The sequence below is a fragment of the Gavialis gangeticus genome, unplaced genomic scaffold, assembly GCF_001723915.1.
Source record: "Gavialis gangeticus isolate Ggan-Ray unplaced genomic scaffold, GavGan_comp1, whole genome shotgun sequence".
NCBI lineage: Eukaryota > Metazoa > Chordata > Crocodylia > Gavialidae > Gavialis > Gavialis gangeticus.
The window spans coordinates 55,110,920-55,117,630 of record NW_017729029.1 but is presented as its reverse complement, the minus strand read 5'-3'; the positions used below and the strand labels follow the sequence as shown (position 1 = coordinate 55,117,630).

General features: G+C 45.6%; 1 protein-coding gene and 1 long non-coding RNA gene across 2 annotated transcripts in view; both read right to left on the bottom strand.

Annotated features, from left to right (window-relative positions):
- Positions 1–6,711, bottom strand: part of RNF128 (ring finger protein 128, E3 ubiquitin protein ligase) — a 78,270-nt gene that overhangs the window by 43,681 nt on the left and 27,878 nt on the right. The gene's annotated exons all lie outside the window — the stretch shown is intronic.
- LOC109300799 overlaps positions 3,086–6,711 on the bottom strand; it is a 12,033-nt gene continuing 8,407 nt past the window's right edge. The window contains exons 2-3 of the long non-coding RNA XR_002098333.1: positions 5,691–5,703; positions 3,086–3,096 (exon numbers count right to left, since the gene is read on the bottom strand). This is a non-coding gene — a long non-coding RNA (uncharacterized LOC109300799). The remainder of the gene's footprint in view (positions 3,097–5,690; positions 5,704–6,711) is intronic.

Here is a 6,711-nt window from a genome sequence, read left to right as displayed (position 1 = left end):
CCCTGTGTGTCATGCTACAGCCCATACTTTGAGAGTCAGAACAGTCTAATGAGCAGGGATCCAGGTTTTCCATTCTCTGCAGAAAAACAAGGGTTTTCTCCTTTAACTGAGAAAGACACAGGAAACCGTGGGTTTCCCCTTGCAGGCTGGCAGAGTTCTGCTTGGGGCTGGAGGGAACAGGGGAGGGCAATCAGAAGCAGGGGATGCCACATGCATACACATGCGCACATTCACATGGCAGCCAAGCAGCAGAGAGCAGCTCCTTCCAGGTAAGTCTATGGGGCTGGTGGGGGTACAGGTTACATAGGAGGATGGCACAGGCAACAGCAGAAAGGGGGAAGGAGGCCAAGGCAACATGGCAGAGTGGGGCACATGCTCCCTGAGATTTCTGTGCCCAGAGCAAGGAGTGTGGCTGCAGCAGGACCAGACCAGCTCTGGACAGGAGCTGCCTTTGTGGCCCAGCGTGCAGGACCCAGCACAGGGGGAGAGCATCACGCCGCCATGGCTGCCAAGGTGAGGCAATACAGCAGTACAGAGTTGTGTCCCTGCTGCTGCTGGGCAGCCATAGTGGTACAGTGCTCCCGCTCATGCCAGGTCCTGCCCTCTGGGCCAGAGGCGACTCCTGCTTGGAGTTGGTCTGGCCCCAATGCAGCTCCATGCCCCGCTGGGGGCACTGCATGAGGGGCTCCCTCACAAGCCCCCAGAAGCCCTGAGGCCGCTGCAGCAGCTGGTGAGTGCCGGACTTTTTTTGTTTGTGTTTTTTTAAAGAACCGGGAGCTGGGGCTGGTGGGGCAGCCGTGGGGGTGGGAGAGCAGGCAGGGGTCACATCATGGTCCCCTCCCCCCACTTACCAGCACAGAGTCTGGGTCCAGCTCCCCAAGGCAGCGAGAAGGGACTGCCCGAATCTCAAATCAATCCAGACCTTTTTAAAAATCGGTCTCCTGATTTGGTTCGGATTTGGAGATTCAGCTGCTGAAGCTTCACACAGGCCTAGTGTTTCACTTTAAATCACAGACAAACGTGGATTTGGAGTGTTTAAAAAAAATAAATAAATAAATAATCAGAGAATTTGGGGGCGTTTGTTGTTTTGGGGTTTGTTTTTGTTTTTTTTTTAAATCAGAGAGTTCTGTCTGGACTTTTAAAGAGAGAAAGCCAGGATTCCTAATAATGAGATTTCACCACTAGGGAGGAAAGAGGCTGTCTTATAGGCAGCCCATTCCCTTTTGTTCAGCAAAGTTTGTGAGTTCAGAGGACTGCCTTTCTTGTGCAGAGACTGATCTAAAAACCTTCCAGAGAACTTTAGAAGTTTGTGGAACCTGTTCTACAGCAGGATCAGTACTTGCTTCCTCAAGCTCTTCAGCAAGTTTATTCAGCAACTGCCAGCAGCATCAGCTTTATGGAGCACGACTTACCCCATTCACGTGGGATTTTCAAAAACATGACTAATATTCCTTTTGGACACGGAATTGCAACAGGCTCAAGGCTTCGATTATTGCATCACCGAGCATCCCTTCATCCCAAACATTACTGAGAACCCCAACCAACGACCCGTTTCTTGAGCACCTCCAAAGGTGTAGTCTAAAACTTCTATAACAATCTACAAGGTCCTTTTTTTTTTTTTTTAAAACCTTGTCCTTCACACAGGGCAGTATTTCTCTTTGGACCTCAATATTACACTCCTCCTGGGCACACAGCGAGTCATGAAGCAGTGGCATATTTGCTCTGCCTTCCCAAGTTTCTCTACCTACTGCAGCCCTGTGATGCAGCACCGTGTCTCTGACTTCAGATGAGTCCTGTTCGTTCACTTGTGTTCCAAAGCAGAGACAGAAAGTCTGATCCATCTATTAGGGTTGAAGGTAAACTAACAGTTACAGCAAAGACTAAATTAAAAACATCATGAAGTCATTTGTCACAGCAACAGCTTAGAGCAAGAGGCTGGCATAACTGTTTCAAGGCTGGAAGAGCCTCACCATTATATGCAGCAATGGAACTAGCTACAGACATTTTGGGGTAACTTGACCAAAACCAGCAGGGAAAGTCAAGACCTGGTACAACTGCAACAGTAGCTGATTAATGCTGGTGCATTCTCTATGTCTGGTTCAGCAGCTGCCACTCAGGCACTGGAGTCAATATTTATCAAACAGCTCTCTGTGGACACAAGCAGTTATAAATCCAAAGTTGTGCAAACTGTCATAAGTAACTTTTTATTTAGGGTACAGTTATGACCTTCATGTGATGGACACGGTTATGTTGGGTCTCAATCAGTGGCTACCAAGGACTAAACTTTATCCAGCCACAGGGAGGCAAACAAGGCAAGCCACAGAGATAGCACCAATGTCAGGAGGAGGAGAAGCATTATTTTTTTAATTGGAGGAGGAAAGCATTATTTGTACAGACACCACTCACACAGGGCTAAACCCAGGGCATACTTATTTCAGTCCTTTCCATAAGTTCAGGTGCATTTTGTTATTTTTCCATTTATGTCCAGATAGGACTTTAGCTCGTCCTAAAAAGCCATGCTTTAGAAGCAAGTCTGAGCAGGACAATATTCGTGCATCTGTTTATGGCAATGGATCTTTTTAAAACTATTAGCCTTTATGGTTTTAGTTTTATCTTCCTTTCCACAGATCAAACCTCTCAGACCCTTCCGCTTCAATCTTGGTTTGTTAGAACAAGTCCGGGGGCTGTGCCTTCTTCATGTGTTATGCATATACAACATTATTATATGATCTATATGCCATCCTTCCCAGTAAAGATCCAGAACCATTTAAAATAAGAGAACAGATAAGTAGGAAAATTGTAAAAAGAACAAGACAACTTTGAAGGAAACTAGAACAGCACCATAAAACAGAGACCCCCCTAAAAAGTATCTCGACTTAGCCTTGTTTGCACATCTGGGGGGGCTAAGCCTTCCTCCCTTTGGGAGTTTGCTGTTATTAGGCAAGAGTAACCTCCCCTTCTAACACAGTGCGTTTGCAAGCCTGGAGGAGTTATAAGCCTGAACGCTGGAACAACTGGGAAATTGAGATTATCCCTTTGGTCCAGTGACCTGCAAAGAATCCTGCTTCCCAGACCTTCAAACTGTTGCTTGCAACACTTAAGGAGTTCTCACAGTTAATGGTGTACTCCAGCAGCAAGACCGGTTAACACCCTAGCTGTATCTTACTTCTAGAGCCACCTTTAAAATTGTCATTTTATGAAGTTCTTTTGCACTCTGGGCATTTAATCTCCCTCCAATCCAACATCTTCTTTTGAAGGTCAGTGTAGATTACGAAGGAGTACAACCCAAAGGAGTACAACCCACAGAACTGTACTTTGAAACCATGCTCAGCCTGTCACAGAAAGGTACCATCTTAAAATTAACATAATTAAAATCCAAAGTTTACTAGTCGATAAGATTCTGAGCTTGTAAAACTAAATAAAGATTTCACATCCACCAAATCCTCGACATTTTACATACTAGTAGGCAAGCGTTCATCAGGATTATCACATCCGAGTTGGTTATTTCTATATTGCGGGGGTTTTCTCCCCCTTCCCTATTTTGACAAAGTTGTTGTAACTGAAGATTTCTGGGAGTGATCTAAGCAAGATGAATTCATCTGGCTTTGTGCTTTCATCAAGATCATGGTAAACAAAGCCAATTGCTAGAAGCAAGAGGACTTAAAAAGTAAGTTTCATAGGAGTACAGGAATCTTTGAGCCTCTAACTAAAAATGCTATTTCTGAAAAATGATCTTGATAACTACTAATGGGACAAAGCTGAAGCAATTTATTGTGCGACTAGATGACTTGTATCAGGAGTCGGAAAGCTGTGTTGCCCCAAAGAATTCCATAAAAGGGGACAAAAGGGAGAACCAAAGATTTACATTGCATATTAAAATTGCTGAAAGTCCATTCAGCAAGGCTTCCACGCTTTGCCTGGTAGACTAAAGTTCACACCTATAACCTCTTGGACAGAAGAACAGTTAACAAGTTCCTGCAGCTACAGCAAAGCAGTTACACTTCAAATCAAATCTATTTGCATCTTTATTCTCCTACTCAAGCTGAGTTGTTCCCTCAACATAACTGCTGTACAGCACTGGCTTCCCAGAAGCCAGGTCACACTGCATGAAACCACTACTTCAGACTAGTGAAGGCAGGTTGAAGTACTTTAGTCACTGATCTATGCATCCAGACAAGCAGACTCAAGTCAACACACTACCGATTGTTTCAGACTGTTGAGCTGTACTTCTGCAATCCCTCATTTCTACTGTAGCTAAAGAGGAGCTAAAACTGTGTGTCAAATTAGCCTTTGAGGTCAATTTGGCAATAGCCAAGAGGATGGCGTAACTGAAGTGAGAAGAAAGTCTAGGCTAGCAAGCTTGATGGATTTAGTTCACCATTACTGAGGCTTAGCAGAAGTAAGACCTTTATTAGTCATCTCCCATCTACACCAAGGGATTGTCTTCACTGGAAGAATAAGCACAGAGTTCAGCACGCAGGAGCAAGTTGGAAGTAAGCATAGCCATAGTGTAAGTCACCAGATTATTGGACAGCACTTGATGTGTAGTACTCCTCTCCCTCTGAAAGAAGAGGGCATGGAGGGGAGTTAGTTTCTGGGGAGCAGAAGCAAGCCCCACAACTTGCACCACAGCTACAGGTAGTAAAACTGCATTGATGAGGTGTTAGCACAAGAACAAGAGTTGATACACCCATAGGAACCAGCTATGAGGAAGTTTGCTGGGCAAACCAGACTAGTTCTGAAGACTAATTGCTCAGCAACAGGATTTACTTTTATAGGCAAGAGGGAATTCTAGTAGAGAAAGCCATATTTAAATGAGGAGACTGATTGTGCACATCTCCAGAAACGATGCCATTGTGTGAGGGCCAAATGACTGAAGTGGTCATGCAGCCGGTACCCTAGACTGTTCAGCAGTTTATCATCCAAGCCTGATTTCATTCCACAGTACAAAAGATACCCAATGCCAGCAGTAGTGTTGACAATATCATTGCAACTATACACACACAGAGGCTAAAACTGTAGTGCAGATCCTGCTTTATGTTGCTCTTGATCCCAACCAGATGAACTTCCCATCTATTTAACTGAGAGTCCAGGACAGTCCTTGCAAGAGAACATCCTTGGGCTATATCACACTAGGTTTGTTCTTTAAGGTTTTTCCCACTAATGTTACCACGGGCCAGCAGGAATACTAGCATGGGAATGTTCTGCTGGCCACTGATGCTCCTTTTGTTAGCTAATCCAGATCCAATCAAATGACAGGAGGCAAGATGTTAGCACTTCCATTCTCCCAACCACTGGTATCGCTGGTGTGGTGCCATCACTTGTGGGAAATGCTAGGATGCACAAGGTCTTGGAGATAAGACCCAAACATGCACCTGTTTTCATTTCCTATTTCAGTCTCTATCCCAAGGGTCAGCAACATTTTTGGGAAGAGTGCCAAAAATGCCCACAACCAACTGTAACCTGTTGGTGTTCCAGGGGCAGATGGCAGGAGAGCCACAGGGGGCCCAATCCTCGTTTTGGCAGCCCCCGCCCTTTCCCCACTGCTTGCCCCAAGGTTCACATGACAAGCAAAATCCCTTCAGCTGCCATGCTCTGGCACCTGTGCCAGAGGTTACCTACTCCTGCTCCAGGCTCTTGCTTGATGTCTGGCTCCAAGCATGGCAGTAAGTGGTCTGTTTCACCTTAACTTTCCTCCTGCCCCTTATATCCACATGCACTGCAGTCTCCTGTAGGCAGATTCAGCAACTGCCTTGTTAAATGGCAGAGAGAAACAATGCAAAGACTGACACAAGAACAGGAGGAAAGGCAGAGAAGGAAGGGAATGGAGGAAAACCAGCAGCAACATAATGAATCAACTACAATCAAAGCGTGTCATGGCATGACATGCGGAGTCATGCCTGTGTAAGAGGCACCATATATCAATTACAAGAAACAACTGGAGCCAAAGAGAGTGGAAACGTCCGATTTAGAGATTCCTGCTCTGGTTTTTGTCTACACATGTCTGAGCCTGGAAGTCCCCAGGACAGGTAATGCATCAAGCTGAATGTTCACCATATCTTGAATACCTGGGGCATGAATCCTAAAGCAGAAGAAACAAAATTCACATCCTCAAGGTGAGGAACGCAGTTTCCATCAAACAACATACCGTGGGAGACCAGTTGCCCTGGTCAGGTCACCCATGAGGAAGTTTAAGAAAAAAGCATGTTTCTAGGGACCTGGCTAAGGTGATGGACCTATCCCTTGATGGGAGCAAGCCTAACTAGAGTCAGCAGTGATGAAGGATGGTATCTAGATCCAAGCAGCTGTTGGAAAGGAACTACAAGCCCTGGGGCAGGTGCCATCCCAGACAGAGCCAGACTCTCACCTGGCATTTGTCTATCTGAAGAAGACTTGACTCTGCAGAGAACAAGGTCTGTTTTGTCTGGTCAGAGGTTAAGGACACCACTGGGGATGCCACTTGCAGGACAGAGCCCATGAAGCCAAATCAAATGCTTTTCCTCATCTTCTCTTAACACACCTGTGGTCGGACTCCTTAAGTAGCTGCCAACACTAACCATTTGTGTTGTGTGATGATCCATATTCACTCCTCTGATCATGCCCAGTCTAGAAAAAAAAAAAATTATCCCCTGGAAGCATTCGGCCCTGCTAAATCAACGTAAGCAACACCAGTCTTTGGACTGCTTGTCAAGAGAGAGAGATTGGCTGGCT